Source organism: Lipotes vexillifer, unplaced genomic scaffold (genome assembly GCF_000442215.2).
Source record: "Lipotes vexillifer unplaced genomic scaffold, Lipotes_vexillifer_v1.1 scaffold99, whole genome shotgun sequence".
Taxonomy (NCBI): domain Eukaryota; kingdom Metazoa; phylum Chordata; class Mammalia; order Artiodactyla; family Lipotidae; genus Lipotes; species Lipotes vexillifer.
In genome coordinates, this window is record NW_006793908.1 from 648735 (window position 1) to 665069 (window position 16335).

General features: G+C 44.3%; 1 protein-coding gene across 2 annotated transcripts in view; it reads left to right on the forward strand.

Moving 5' to 3' along the window:
- Positions 1 to 16335, forward strand: part of ARHGAP26 (Rho GTPase activating protein 26) — a 518529-nt gene that overhangs the window by 65455 nt on the left and 436739 nt on the right. The gene's annotated exons all lie outside the window — the stretch shown is intronic.

Consider the following 16335-nt stretch of genomic DNA (forward strand, 5'->3'; position numbering starts at 1 on the left):
CACCCCCTCCTGCATATGGTCGAAGAAGAAGTCATGTGAGCCCACAGCAAGGAGGTGACTGCCTGCAAGGCAGGAAGAGAGTCCTCCCCAGAACCCAACCATGCTGGCAGCCTGATCTCAGACTTCCAGTCTTCAGAACTGTGAGAAATAAATATCCGTTGTTTAAGCCACCCAGTCTATGGTATTTTATTATGGCAGCTTAAGCTAAGACAAATAACAAATACTTATTTTGGATCTTTTGTGTGCCTGGCATGGGACATATAGGAAAACATGGCCACTGCTGCCATGCAGTTTAGGTAAATCCTCTTGTCGTTACCCTGACATTCGGCAACTTTCAGTCAAAATATATTGAGTGCCCATTAAGAGCAAAACACTATGTTGAGCATTGGGTTTACAAAGAAAATGAAGAGCTCAGAGCCTAGAGGGAAAGAAAGATAGATAAATATATTATTGTGATTCAGTGGGAGTTGAGTCTGGTAAAATGTTCAAGATATGTAAACAGCTGAAGTGATGATTCCAGGCAAGGAATGTAAGTAATGGATGAATCATCAAGAGATACTAAAATCATAAAAAGATACTAAAAGAGAAATAGATTATAATGTTAATCACCTTTATTTCAACACATTTTTCCAGTTTTTTACCTTCTTTTCTCTTTTGATTAAGTAAAAAGTGAAGAATACTTATACCTTGTAGAAAATTTGAGAATTACAGAAAGTTATAAAGAAGTAGGAAGAAAGACACTCATAATCCTACCACAGAGAGAGAACCTGTTTTCTCTCTCTCTCTTTTTGTTTTTTTTTTGGGGCCATGCCTTGTGGCTTGCGGGATCTTAGTTCTCGGATCTTAGAACAGGAATTTAACTGGGGCCGTGGCAGTGAAAGCACTGAGTCCTAACTACTTGACCACCAGGGAATTCCCTCTTTTCTCTTTTTAAATGTCTTTTTTCTTTTTCTTTTTTTTTTTTTTTTTGCGGTACGCGGGCCTCTCACTGTTGTGGCCTCTCCTGTTGCGGAGCACAGGCTCTGGACGCGCAGGCTCGGCGTCCATGGCTCACAGGCCCAGCCGCTCCGCGGCATGTGGGATCTTCCTGGACCGGGGCATGAACCCGTGTCCCCTGCATCGGCAGGCGGACTCTCAACCACTGCGCCACCAGGGAAGCCCTTAAATGTCATTTTTTAATGTCATTTTAAATGTCTGTGTATTTCTACTTTATGGATATAATATAATTTCCTTGTCTAATCTCCTAACTTTAAACATTTAGAGTATTTCCAGTCTTATTTTTTCGCTGTATTAAAGAACTTGATAGTTTCATACATAAATCTTTGTCCCCATTTAATAAAATCATTTCCTTTGAATAGAGTCCTTGAAGAGGAATTATACTTAGTCAAGGGATATAAACATTGTTAAGGGCTTTGGGGATGTCCTACCAACCACAGACATTTGTTGAGTTCTTTCTGTGTGAACAAGTGACTCTGCTTGGCTTTGGCATAAGAGTGCTGGGACTGGGGGACAGAGAGATGAGAAAGAGATGTGGCCTTATGGAGTTTGTGTGATCTCTTGCAGAATGTTTGGTCCATGCCAAAAAGTCCTTGAAATTTGGTCCTGTCCAAAACTTTCATTGGGAGATTTGGTCCGTGATTCGTTAAATGATACAAACATTTACTTAGTTAAAATTTTATTTACATTATTTTTATTGTAATTCATGATGCATTTTGGGTTTCACATTTATTCTTATTCATCCTCATCATGAAGTTTGTCAGGATTACTCTTAAGTCATTGAGCAATCTTTCAGGTATATATTGACCTGATTACTGGTTTTATATTCATTATATGTGTAAACAATTTCAGTAATACGAATTTGATTTTGTTGGTATTGTGTAGTTGGTGGCTGTATTTGTGTGTGACTACCAAGAGCCTGGGTGCTACCTTGTTGATTGCTTTGCTGTTCATCTTTTAGTATGTCAGTAAATCTCCAGATTGAGGTATGATGCACTACCATCAGCTCTTGAAATTTTCTATGTCAGCACAGCATTGTTCGTCCTGTGATTGCTGTTCAGTACTGACATATATATATTCCGAGTTTCTGGTGGAAATCTTGGCGCTTCTGGTCATCTTCTGCCATGCCTTCCATGAGCGTACATTTTCTCAACATAAACCATTTGGTCACCTAACTTTTCTTTTGCATCCCTCACAGTGCTTAAAAGTTTCATTTACATCTTCCAAAGGCACAAATGGGAGTCCAAACAACATGGATGACATTTATGGGTGTTACTTTCCATTGTTGTATGCTCGCGTGTTAGACCCAAAGAAGATATTTTTGTGACAGTGATTGTGAAAAGTGAAACAAGCATCCTCTCACTTGTGCATTTGTTAGGAGTAGTCTAAGCCAAATTGTATTTGCAGTTCTGAAATCCATCATGCGCGGTGAAGGGTTAATGTTGAGATTTCTTTCCCTTGCAAATGCAAGTACCTTCTCATATGTAAATCTGTGTCTTCTCACCTTTTCATTGTTAGTGCATGAATCAATGGCATAGTCTAACCCACTGCTACACTGTGCACAGTAAATAACTGAGTGAACTGTGTTGGTGCCCCCTTGAAGGTACCGTTATGGATAATGTGGGACTGGCACTTAAATATTGAATATTGTCATAAGTTATGTAAATAAGAATTCTGTCGTCATCTTGAGCACAGGGATCGTGCATAAGAAATGGTTTTCTGTGTCTGGTCACTTTATTATATTCCTCTGGAGTTTGAATTCCATGCATTGGGTTTGGGTTTGAAGTTGGGTTTAAAGGTTAAAGTCTGCTTTCAATTCCATTTACTTGCCTCTTTAATGAGTTTCTTTCTCATAACATTAATAGGACCTCATCAACATGAATGTCATGAAGAGTCCTTAGAAGTACCGGTGATAGTGTTGCGTTTGGTTCCTCTTCTGTGTGTCCTTTTAACCTATTCAGGGTTTTCCTTCCTTCCCTTTAGCACCAATGTTGTGCTGCTGTTTTCCTGTCCCATCTTGACTGATTGTAATGTTATCCGAATCCTGACTAGTTGTACGTCAAGCGTTGCAGGTTCTCCTCTCCAAAGTGCCAGTGCCTTTTAGTCCTATTTCTTTTAAGGAAATGAAAATGGTAACAGAAACCATTATAATGCAGCATTGGCTTTTCTCCTGTGACTATACTATTTCTGCCATATTCTGGTGGAATTTTCAAATAAAGATGTTACATTGCCAAGCAGCAGGAGAAGGGTTATTATTATGAATTTTTTCTTTTGCAGCTGTCTGACCAACGGTCAGTGGTTTACTGGTAGGGGAAACCGTACTAATGTCTTATGGATTCGACACCTGATTAGGTCAGGCTGAGTCAGCCAGTAGGTAGGCACTAGCTGAGGGTGCGGTGGTCCCCACCAATTGACTGATAAGTTGGGAGTCACACCCACTAAAACCTCTCTAAATGGTGTCAGACATTTTTGTGGGTACTGTGATCATACCTCCATAGGGCACTGATTCAAGGGAAGTATTGCCTCTTAACCCTGGGTGATGGGGTACTTGTATGGGAGTTAATGAAATGCCTGGTATCCCCCTCATGGTGACTCTCACACCCAGACCTCTATGTGGTAGGAGACAAGCAAGGTACTTTGTAAAGTGTTTACGTTACACTTGCCTCCCGTTTTACATAGCAGCTTGACCAAGCTCTTTTCAAACTCAGCTCTTATTGAATGACCCAGCCATATCCAGCCAAATGCCCAGTAGCAACATATTAATGCACCATACATCACGAGATTCCATCCTCAACTTGTCAGTCATCCTCTGTTCATTTCTCTAACTGTAGGACTCTTCCTGGCTATGCATAGTTAACATAAATCCTGCTCTTTTGTAGGATTTGAACCCTGACCCATCTACCTAACCCCACGTGGCATTGCCAGCTAGACTACTGAGGCAAGAAGGGTTATCATTGGCAATACAACCTCAATACAATTATTGGACCAATAAGACATGGCAGTATTTTTTTATGTATTAATCCTGTAAACCAAAAGTGTAAGTAAATGTTACGGGCTATTTGAACCCAGGGACATTTTCCAAGCATTGGTGTTTTTGGCCGGGCCAAACATCAAGGACCATGTAACATGGACCAAATATACTCATGGATTCTTTTTTTTTTTTAATTAAATTTATTTATTTATTTATTTATGGCTGTGTTGGGTCTTGGTTGCTGCATGCGGGCTTTCTCTAGTTATGGTAAGCGGGGGCTACTCTCATTGCGGCGGCTTCTCTTGTTGCGGAGCACGGGCTCTAGGCGCAAGGGCTGCAGTAGTTGTGGCACACGGGCTCAGTAGCTGTGGCTCGCAGGCTTAGTTGCTCCGCAGCATGTGGGATCTTCCTGGACCAGGGCTTGAATGTCCCCGGCATTGGCAGGCGGATTCTTAACCACTGTGCCACCAGGGAAGCCCAACTCATGGATATTTTTGATAGGAGCAAATTTCAAGGAACTTTTGGTGTGGACCAAATGTCTTAGTGGATGTTTTGGACAGGAGCAAATGTCCACTGATCATGTGACCTACCAAGGGAGACATACCTGTGAGTGCAGAAGCTCTGAGGACCTTTTACTTTGGAAATGATTTATACAATCTTTCTGAAATGACATGAAAATTTCAGCACTTGAATATCTTGACCATGGCATTACAAAGTTTCCTGGGGTTTCAGGGATGTCTTTAGATTCATAAATGGGTCATATTTTTGGCAAGGAAGAAACATGCTCATATTTAACAAGTGAAGTTCAGTTTTTAAAACTGGACTTGTGTGTGTTATATGCTTCTCTGAGGAAATTTTGATCGACAGATAAGAAATTGTGAGCGTGATCATTTATTTCCTTTAGCTACATACCTTTGCTTCTCAAAGAGACTTTGCCAAGAGAGGCTTATTTTAAACTTAAAAATGGAAGTTTAGTACATATCCAAAAAAGTCCACAGCTTCAGGATTGCACAGTTTGATTATCACAAAGTGAATGCACCCGTGTAATCACTGCTCAGGCCAAGAAATAAAATTATCAGCATCCCATAAAGCTCCCATCCCATCCCTCCTCTCTTAAGGTAACCACTATTGCTAAGTTCCAGCAACCTAGCTTTTGCCTGTTCTTGAGTTTGAGAAGTTTGAGATAATTTTTGAAATGAGTTTCCGCAACAAAGTAAAATCCACTTAGTGTGCCTGTATCCCCTTATCTCTTGCTGTACAACCAATCATTCCAAACCTTTGAGACCGAATGTGACAATGGTGTCTATTTGGGCAACTCAGTAGATTGGCTGGGTGCTTCTCTTAGCCTCTCCTGGGCTCACTCATGCAAGTGTGTTCGGCTGGGACACAAGGCCTCTCCCATGTGGTCTTTCTTCCTGGGCTTCTCCATGGAATGGCAGTCTCAGGACAGTGTTCCAAGAGGGCAAAGGTGGAAGCTTCAGGTCCTCTTGAGGCCTAGGCTGTGGAGTTCACGCAGCATAAGTTCCGCCACATTCTGCTGGCCAAAAGCAAGTCACAGGGCCAGCCCAGATTCAAGGGAGTGGAGAAATGGACTCCACTTCTGTATAAGAGGAATGGCAAATTCACATTGCAGAGAAGCTTGCGTTAAAGATCTGTGGCCATTTAACAATGTGCCATACTCCTGAAGAGTGCTATTCGTACTGTGTAGACTGAGATTATTGTTAGTAACAGAACTTTACTTACAACATTGAGGCTCTGGTCCACCTGGTCCACAGGTGAACACTGTCACTTGTTAGAGCAAAGTAGCCTGGGGCAGGTGGGGCGTCAATTTTTATCTTCCTCTGATAGAAAAGGATTGGATCAGAAATGGAAAGAAGCGCTTTTAGGGATTGACTTTTTTTTTTTTTTTTTGAACCAAGTTTGAGCTTTATCACATCTTTTCTTTATCTTTTCTTGGTATTTCTTTCATGGTTGAGGTGGCCTCTGCCTAGCTCATGAAGTGATATAAAGCTAATGCTTTGCCAGCACGCAAGCTTTTCTGGAGTTTAAATAGGTGTTCTCAAAGCGCATGGCATTTTGAACCATCAGAGGTAAGATTTGTGGTATAGAGACCCCTTCTCTTCTCTTCTGGCCATAGACTTCCAGTGTAAGAGAGTATCAAGGAGGCCTTATTTACTTAACTCCTGGGTCCTGGAATCTGAATTAAAATGAAATAGTCAAGGTAATATCAAGGCTTGATACAACGAGAGGCTCTGACTCATAAAAATACCCAATTTATATGTTACCCAATAGATGCTAATGGGTGATTTTCTTTGAATTGTTTTTACCCAGGTGTCTTTTTAGAACTGAGTGAAGGGGTGTTTGGGGCTTGATTGGGTGATGATGACAGTAGCAAGAGTGGGTTCCCTTTGTTGAGCCTTTTCTATGTTCAGGGAGAGCATTGAGCTCAGTGCTTTACTTTCATTGACTTGTGGAGCTTTGGGGGACTAAAGGAAGCAACGTATGGCTAGCACATGGTACAGACGAAAAGCCCAATAAGGGCTGGCTAATAACACAATGAGGTAGGCAGTAATAGCTTTCATTTAATTGAGCACTTGCTGTGATCAAGGTTCTTTATTTGTATTCACTCATACAGTCCTCACAAAACTCTTTAAGATTGTTTCTCTTATTATACGCATTTTGCAGATGAGGAAATCCGGGCACAGAGAGTTGAATCACAGAGCTAGTTAATGGCAGAGCCAGGATTTAAGCCCATGCTGAGTCCAGAGCCTTGGTAGCCATTCACGCTTCTCTCAGGAATGGAACCCTTGCATACCTTGACATGATGTCTGGATTGTTAGAGAGCAAAGGCAGGATAGCTGACCCTGTTGCCAGACCCCAGCCTCCTCTGTTGTTGAATTCCAGGGCCAGGCACCCTAGGCGGTGGTTAAGTCACAAGGCCCTGAACTGACATGCCAAGTCACTGCCTGACTCGGTTAATGATCTCTCTGGGGTTTGGCTTCTCCCTGAATCTAGGGTTCATTCTTAGCCCCTGGAGAGAGGTGCTGGCTTCCTGAAAGCCTGACAGCCTTCTCCTCTGTGATGAACGAGTCCTGTAGATCGTTTACAACTTTGAAGAAGTTTTCCTTCCTCCCAGTACTGGAATTCAATATAACACCTGTAAAGCAAGAGCTAAATGCCCTTACCTGGGTGTGTTTATTAGGCCACCTTTTCTCTTTGCTCTGTTTTGGGCTTCAGATCATACTGAGTCTCTTATGCACCCAGTCTGAAGTAATCACCATGGTTTTCATTGTCATCAGTGGGTGTTTTGACACATCTCAAAGGCGTTTGTTGTCCCTGGGTTACTTAGAAGAGTGAAGATTGGAAGAGAATTGCAGGGTGCCCTCATCTTTAGTCTCCCTGCAGAGTAGTTTGAAGATGTCTGAAACTGAACAAATATAAAGAAGACTTTATGGCACATTTTTTGCTTACCTCTTTCCCAATTTAGAAAAACTTTGGGTCAGATACCATGTTAGGCATCTCACATACATTAGTCCATCTGTTCTTTAAGACAGGTCTATGATGTCGGTGTTATTGTGCCCATTTTACAGATGTGGAATCTGAAGGAAGATGATGTAACTTGACCCAGGTCAGATAGCACGTATCCCGTGTGGTGCTGGGATCCGAACTTGGGGTTTTCTGATTTCAAGTCCTGTGCTTTTTCCTTGTGACTTAACCCCAGGCTACCTGTCCTTCAGACACCCCTTTAAATCTCTCACAGGACAAATTTGGAAACCCAGTGTTTGTATAAACCCATTCTCTGGAACTTGCCATAGTGAATACTTTTTCTCCTCCTCCGTACCAGCTTTCCGTTTTCCCTCTGAGTCCCCAGGATGAAGTAATGAGGTTTGGAGGCGGGAGGCCTGGGATTAGGTTCCCTTTAAGTTACTTGGCAAGAGAAAACAAAAGAGTGGACATCATGCGAAACTTTCCCATTGTATCTCTAAGCACGGTAGAGGATACTCTGTCGGAAAGTCCTGTTCTTCCCGTAAGAGCAATTAAGAAAGGGAGGGAAGATCTTGGTGAAATACTGTTTGTTCACCCTCTCCCGCCGACCAACCTCAGTGCTTGTGTTCACTTCTTTGCTCTCCTCTTTAACCACCTCCCTTGCAGTTCCTCCTACTAAAGACATCATTCTGACGTGGTATCTTGTTTTTTGAGCTTCATTTGAGCTCTTTTGGGATGATAAGAAGACCCACTTTTTCTGCTTTGGTTCCCAGCTGGCCCACTTTCTCTCCTCCTCTGTCCTGTTCTTGTCCTTTGGTTCTTTGCAGAGCTGAGGAGTATAGGCATTTACCTTTAATCCTCAATGGAACAAAACAAAACAAAAAAGAAATGCAAAGAAATGAATTTTGCAGTGAGACGGCCAAAGGCATAATGGTGTAAGAACACAGGTGTCGGGTCAGGTAAACCTGGGATAGAATCAAGGCTCTGCCACTTACTGGCTGTGTCACCTCAGGCAGTTATTGAACCTCTGACGGTTGTGAACATTAAAAATAATTAAATGAATGAAGCATCCCAGGCAGTGGTCTTGCACACAGTGGGGCTTAATAAATCAGAGCTCTTAGCTCATTTGCTACAAATGCACAAAACAAGGGGGTATCTGAGGGACTTGGTTCTAGTGGTCAGTTTGTGGGATCAATTTTGAGAAGGAAGCACCTTTGGGATTACCTAGTCTGAAGCCTGCATTTTATTGAGACCCAGAGAAGTTAAGGGACTGTGTCCCAGCTGTAGAACTAGGTAGAGGCAAAGCTGAGACTAGAAGCCAGAACTTCTGACTCTGAGCTTATGCTCTTTCTGTGGCATCATGACTGATTTAATCCAGATATTTACACCAGCATCTCTAGGGTAGGGTTTGTTGGAGTCACCTGTGGGGGTGTTAAGAAAGCAACTTCCGGCGCAGTGGTTGAGAGTCTGCCTGCCGGTGCAGGGGACATGGGTTTGAGCCCTGGTCTGGGGGGATCCCGCATGCCGCGGAGCAACTGGGCCCGTGAGCCACAGCTACTGAGCCTGCGTGTCTGGAGCCTGTGCTCCGCAGCAGGGGAGGCTGCGGTAGTGAGAGGCCCGCGCACCGCGATGAAGAGTGGTCCCCGCTTGCCGCAACTAGAGAAAGCCCTTGCACAGAAACGAAGACTAAAGACAGCCATAAATAAAAATAAATAAATAAATAAAATTAAAAAAAAAAAAAAAAGAAAGCAACTTCCGGGGGCTTCCCGGTGGCCCAGTGGTAAAGAATCAGCCTTACAATGCAGGGGACTCGGGTTCGAGCCCTGGTCAGGGACCTAAGATCCCACGTGCCACGGGGCAACTAAGCCTGTGTGCCATGACTGCTGAGCTCGTGTGCCTCAACTAGAGCCCATGTGCCGCAAACTACGGAGCCCGTGCCCTCTGGAACACTCGTGCCACAACTACGAAGCCCGCGCGCCCTGGAGCCTGCACAGCACGGCTAGAGAAGAGGAAACTTGCACGCCACAACTAGAGAGAAGCCCGCACACCACAACGAAGAGCCTGCACACCGCAACGAAAGATCCCGCATGCCTCAACGAAGATCCCGCGTGCCGCAACTAAGACCCAATGCAGACAAAAATAAATTAAAAAAAAGAAATAATAATAATAGAAAGCAACTTCCTGGACTCCATCCCAGACTATTAAATCAGAATCTCAGGAGGTGTAGCCAGGGATCTTGGTTTTAACAGACACCTCTGTTGCTCCTTATGCATCTTATGAGTTTACAGTTTTATGAGTTGACTATAAATGTGAGCCTCATGGTTCTTGTGCTGTAATAAGAGTTGATACTTACAGAGTTATCCCAAAGCATTATGGCTTCAGTCATAGGAAAAAATCGTCATCTACTGATGTTAATGTTAGTAATAATGATGCTCATGGCAGCCGCTGCTTATGTAGTACCCACCCTCGGCCAGGTATGGTCTGAGTGCCTTTGGGCACTAAGAACAGTGTCTGGCATATGGTAAGCACTTTATAAATGTTAGCTATATTAACTCACCCCTTTGAGGGTTATTATTATCTCCATCACAGGTACAATAAACTGATGTATAGAGAAGTTAAGTGACTTGCCTGAGGTCACACAGCTGCTAATTGGTCGAGCTGGTATTTGAACTCATGTATGTCTGATGCTGACACCCATGTGGGATCATAGACAGATGCATGTGAAATGTTCTTTCAATGAATAGTGAAATTTAAAGGATTTTCCTCATTAGAAGAATGTCCTTCCAAGTTTGGTTGATTAAAGCCTGCCAAAACAGATCTAAGAGAGCTCTCACACAGGTAAATAATCCCTATTCTGGCCTATTCAAAACAAAAAAGTTCTGGAGTAAGGCTTTTCTGAGAGTGAACAAGCTGGTAAAAAGAGCTTGTTCAAAAGGGAAATGTTCTCACTTTCCATTCTGTTCGTGCAAATGAAAATGGACAGTGAAGGGGGAAAGTGGCAGCTGGCCGAAGAGCCAGACTCAGCTTCTTTGAGTCCAAAGAGCTCAGAGACCGGAGAACTTGGAAGAGCTTTGTGTGCTGTGCAGTTCTGTATTTTTTCTGCTTTCTTGTTTTATGACTTTCCTTGACCCAGAGATTTTGGGATTGTATATTTGTATGTAAATATACACTGCATGTGGACTGAAGTGTTGTTCCCCCGCAACCCCCCCATTAGGACATGGCGGTGAGAACTACAGATGAGGGACTGTTATTACTGATTTGGTATGTTGTTCCAGCTACGGTGGCTGAAAAACAAACTACCTCAAAACTCGATGGTTTTAAAGCAACGAGGTTTATTTTACTCATGGATCTGCAGTGTGGGCAGGGCTCATTAGGGACACCTTGTTTCAGCTCTCCCCAGCGTCATCCAGGGTGACCTGAGGGCTGGGGCTGGAATCACCTGACTCATTGGCCCACTCACGTGTCTGGCACCTGGGCTGGGAGGACCAGAACAGCTGGGGGTGAGAGCAACTGGTCATCCCTTTATGTGGTCTCTCTGTATGGTCTCTCCAGCTCCACAAGGTGGCTGCGGGCTCCCAAGTCACGTGTCAAGGCCAGGAGGGAGTGCACACCGGGCAGATGCCATCTTGGCTCTTGATCTCACCTCTGAAGTTGTGCAGTATTGCTTCTGCCATGTTCTTTTGGTTGAGGCTGTGGCAGTGGCCCATTTGGTTCAAGGGGAGGGGAATGTAGTCCCACTGCTTAATGGATGAATGTCTGTGTCTCACTCATCGTAAGAAAAACATGTGGGTTGGGCTGTGTTGGTGTGGCCACCTTTGGAGAATATTATCTGCCACGTATATGTTGACTCTACTCTTGCTAAATAAGCTCATTCAGGGCGGGTAGTTTATTGAGTCCCTGTATCGTCATGGTTAGTGTGATTTATGAATTTGCAGTTGTTACAAAGGCTAAGCTTACACAGTTTTTGGGTGGAACCTGAACTGAGTTTACCACAGTGAATATATGATGGGGAGGGGCTGGCAGAGCTTTACCTCATCATAGAGGAATAATCCATAGATTACTTTTTTCTTTTAGGAAGGAACAAGCCCATCATCTTTGTTCAGAAGCCTAGGCAACCTCACAAAGCACATAGTTACTGTTAAGTTCCTTTGACAATTGTTCAATGGGGCCAAAAATGTTCTACATGCTTGTGAACAAGGCAGACAAAGCTCTACTCTTAAGAAACTCAGATTCACGTGGTAAACAAGTAAATGGATAGAAATTTCAGATAGTTACAAGGTTCCTAGGTAAACAGATGGGAGAGCCCGGGGTAAGTGGTAGTTGCCATGATATTATTTCAGCCTTGTTAGTTGGCCAACAGAGTCAGCAGAAGAGATATCTGTGGAGTTTCACACAGCCTTCTTCTTGGGCTCCCCGTATACATACTCCATTCATAAGCTGGGAGAAAATTTTCAAGGAATGGCTAGGGTAAGCGTGGGCTTGTTCACAAAATCCTAGAGTAACAGTTGGATTAGCCACCCCTTTAACATCCATCCTGCAAGTTTTTTCCCTTCTGTTCCCCTCTAAGAAAAGGTTCAATAGAGGTAATTTAGGAACATAAAAAGAAATGTTCCTTTCACACGGTAGATAGTAAACACATGTAATTCATTTATTTTCCCTGAGACTGAAAGTGTGAAAAGTCGTAAGAACAGATTTTATAAACGTATGAAAACTGGATCCGTAACAGTTTATTTCGGGAGGTTAGTAATGTTAGGATCTATCTTTTACCGCATGAGGATCTACAAGGGCTCACTCTGAGCCCAGGTCTGATGGAAACTATGGATTTCTTGGCTCTGCTTGAAGCTTGTCCCATGAGGGCACGGGAGCAAGAGTTGTCAAAAGTCTGACTTCATCTTGGCTTCCTAGTTTTGGTTTCCCAGTTTTCCTTAGTATTTTGTTGGAGAGTAGTTGCTAAGTGACAGATCCCTCCAGCTGGAGCAAAGGAGATGGTCAATTGAAGAGGGTGTGAGTCCTGTTGAAGGATGACCTAGGAACAGAAATCCAGAGAGAGAGAGAGAGAGAGAGAGAGAGAGAGAGAGAGAGAGAGGGAGAGAGAGAGTTTCATTTCCAAAGGGCGGTACTGTTGCAGAATTTCCCACGTTCATTGTGTCTACCTCTCCCCACTGCTCTTGTGATCTTTGCTCTCGGTTTTGGGGTTCATAGACTTTTGCTGGCTTGGTCAGAGCCAAGCAAACCTCAGGTCTGGTGGTAATTACTGGAGTGAGGTGGCCTGGTGTACGAGAGTGCATTTACCCTGGTAGAACATTGTAGAACTCTTCAAGGGGGAAAGGGCCTTTAAATGGGAACATTTGGTTCAGATTATTTTGATTTGTGTTAATGGGTGGGTTCCAAAGTCATGACTTGCTTTGGGAAATCTAATGGAGAACACTTGCATGGTATTATGTGTGTGCTTTTTTTTCAAGTGATATTTCCTCTCCATTCTTCTTTGGTCACCTTTCCTTATTCTAGAGACACTCTACTAACATTTTGGAGTTTTGTTCTCTTGGGAGAAGGCATCTTTTCTTGGAATTGTTCTTGAGAAGGGAGGAGTGTGGAATATTCTGGGTATGTCGGTCTGTGCGACAGAAGATTCATGGTCACATCCTCCTTTCCCTCATCTGTTAATATCCTCACCTCACATATACTGTGTATTATTTAAGCCCCTGTCTTGTGTGCTTCTGAGCATAACTGGTGCTTGTCTTAGTGGAGTTTATCTTGGGTTCAGTACTTAGCATAAAAAGTATTTTGGATTAGGATAGAGCGGAATAAGTAAGTTCCTCACTTTCTGGAAGGACTAGGAGAAGTACATGTCTAGAGGCCCCATGGGTAGAACCCAATATTTTATCTGAAAACACATAGTAGTAAGAGCAATCTCTTTTGTCACCTACTAGCCCTATGACTTTGGACAGGCTGCTTCAACTTTCCAAGGCTAATTTCCCATCTGTAAAACAGGGATGGGAATTCTCTCAAAATTCTATGCATTTTGAGGCTTAGATGAGATAATATATGTAAGGGACAGTGCAGAGTATAATTATTTAATAAATGCAGCTGTTATTGTTAATAGTTGTTTTTTGTGTGGAGACGTCATCGATGGTGCTAGAGTTGGTATATTCTGGCTGTGAAGAGTGGGTCCAACTCATGAAAATTATCTTCCTTGAAGAATCACGTCAGTTAGATGTGTTTCTTGTAGGGATGAAGGGGCTGTGAGTCAGAGGTCTCCCAAACCTTTGTTCTCCCAAGCCCTTGTCCACCAAAATCCTGGCTTTTTTACCTGTTGGCATATCTGGCTCAGAGGTGGACCTGCCCCACCTTTGAGAACTTCTTATACTTACTTTCTGTTTTTCTTTTCAGTATCTGGAGAAGCCTTCCATGAATATTCCCTACCTCCTGTAATCACTCTGGAGGTTTCCAAGACCTCTCTGCACCTCAGATGATGTCGGAGAGTTGGCTCTGGGACCCAGGCTTGCTCCCAAGTCTTGCTGGCTGCCGCAGCTGGCTTCCCTGGTTGATCAGTGCTGGGAGCCAAAGTGAGGACTCTCTTTCAGCAGCATTTGAGCAGAGTTCAGGGATACAGGGAGGTGGGCTCATTGAAGCAAACAGTGTGGGGTTCATTGACATAAAGATGGCACCTTCGATCACTAAGACATGCGATTTCACCAGATTTTAATAATTACAGTGATGCCGTACCATTCATGAATGCTTACTGCATCCCAGATGGGCATGGAGTAGTCATTTATAATCCCCATTTTTCCAGCAAGGAAATTGAGGCTTTTGGTACTGATGTAACACACCCGGCTTTCTGTATACTTCCTTACGACTTCTTGTTTCTTTCCTGGCATCTAGAAAATTTCTCAGTGTCAGTGTGTGAAGACAGGAAGGATGGGTGTAGTGGAAAGATTGTTGAACTGTAAGTCAGGTTCTAGCCCCCGCCCACCCCCGCTTCCCTTCTGCCCTTCCTTCCACCCTTCCTTCTAGTTTGTAAGATCTGGGGCTTGGCCTGGAGAAGGTGACATTATGATGTGGTGATGAGGATCCTGAGCCCTGGCCTCAGACACTCTTGGGGTTGCATCCTGGTTCTGCCATTTGCTCATCCAGGGGCCTTGGGAAGTGGTATCCTTTTCTAAGCCTCAGTTTCCTCATCTGGGGATGGTGACTGTCATTTTCCCCTGTTGTGGGGACTGAGTGACGTGACACATGGTAAAGCACCTGGTAAGTATCATTACATGTGAACTAAAAATTAGAGATCATTTTATGTTATTCTTTTTCTCAGACATTCTTGTTTTCCCTTAATGAGCTGGTGGTTTTAAAGCCTTTTTCTGAGGGGTGTATCACAGACTTTGTTGAGAGTCTGATGGATGTTCTGGACTGTCTCCCAGGAAAGTACATGTTCACCCCAAATCATATTCAGTGTCAGAGGATTCAGGCAGGACCTTCTAAAGCTCCTTGTCTGTGAACTCCAGAAGGAAACCCTCTCAGACGATTGTGGCCTCCTTTCCGGAGGGACCCTGCCTTATCTTCCCCCTGCCCCCTGGCCCTTAGCTGAGGCCGGGGTGCATGGAGCAGCCCTCCCTGAGGACTGGGGGATGGGCTTTCTTTTCCTCCTCCACTCCATCTGCTAACAAGCAGCCTCCTGCTTGCTTGGCCCTGGAGTTGCTGCCCAGAACACACACCAGCAATGGCCTTCAGGAGTGAGCTGCCCGGGGAGCAGGGAAAATCAGTCTTTGTCTTCCTGGCTGGCTTATTTCAGGGATAAGAGAGGGATGAAGGGAGAGGGAGACCCTGGGATTCCAGGAATGACCAAGCTCCTGTGTATTGATGGCCTGCTGTGTGCCAGGAACTGTGCTAGGTGCTTTGCAGTCTTTTTTTAAATAAATTTATTTATTTTATTTATTTTTGGCTGTGTTGGGTCTTTGTTGCTGCCCGCGGGCTTTCTCTAGTTGCGGCGAGTGGGGGCTACTCTTCGTTGCAGTGCGTGGCCTTCTCGTTGCAGTGGCTTCTCTTGTTGTGGAGCACGGGCTCTGGGCGCGCGGGCTTCAGTAGTTGTGGCACGCGGTCTCAGTAGTTGTGGCTCGCGGGCTCTAGAGCGCAGGCTCAGTAATTGTGGCTCACAGGCTTAGTTGCTCCGTGGCATGTGGGATCTTCCCGGACCAGGGCTCGAACCCGTGCCTCCTGTGTTGGCAGGCAGATTCTTATCCACTGCGCCACCAGGGAAGTCCCTTTGCAGTAATTTCTCATCCTTACGAGAACCCTACCAGGTGGATGCGGCTCTCACTCTCACTTTACAGATGAGGAAACTGAGGCTGAGAGAAGTTAACTGAGCAGGGCAAGTGGCAGAGGTGGGAGTTAGGTCCAGTCTGTCTCAGTTGCGGAGTACCTCTGGGCCATGCTGTTCCCCAAGACAGAGTCATCCTCCGGGGTGAAGGGTAACTTCACACCCTTTGCTGTTGACAAAGGAAATGCTTTTCCTCCTGGGGCCCAGACATCTGCAGATGCCGGCTTTGTTATGGGCTCTAGATGGCCCTCTCAGTGCTGAACTGCAGATGTGTATTTTTAGAAAAGGAAGAGACTTCTGTGTCTGCTGTTTATGTACAGAGGCATATCAGTTTCTGAAGACTAAAACCAGCTAAAGCAGCCAAGTTGTCTGCCCTGGTTGATGTCCAAATGCTGGTGGCCGATCTCCCAGTTGACTGATATTTGCTGTGATGGCTTGAGGGGCAGGACTGACGCTCAGGTCTCTTTTGTTGATAGACTGAGCGCTGAGTCCCCGAAGGGATCTGTGTCTGCTTTCTCCTGAGTCTGGGCTTGCCACCAGCACAGCTCTTGGCATATCGGCAGCTGGTTAG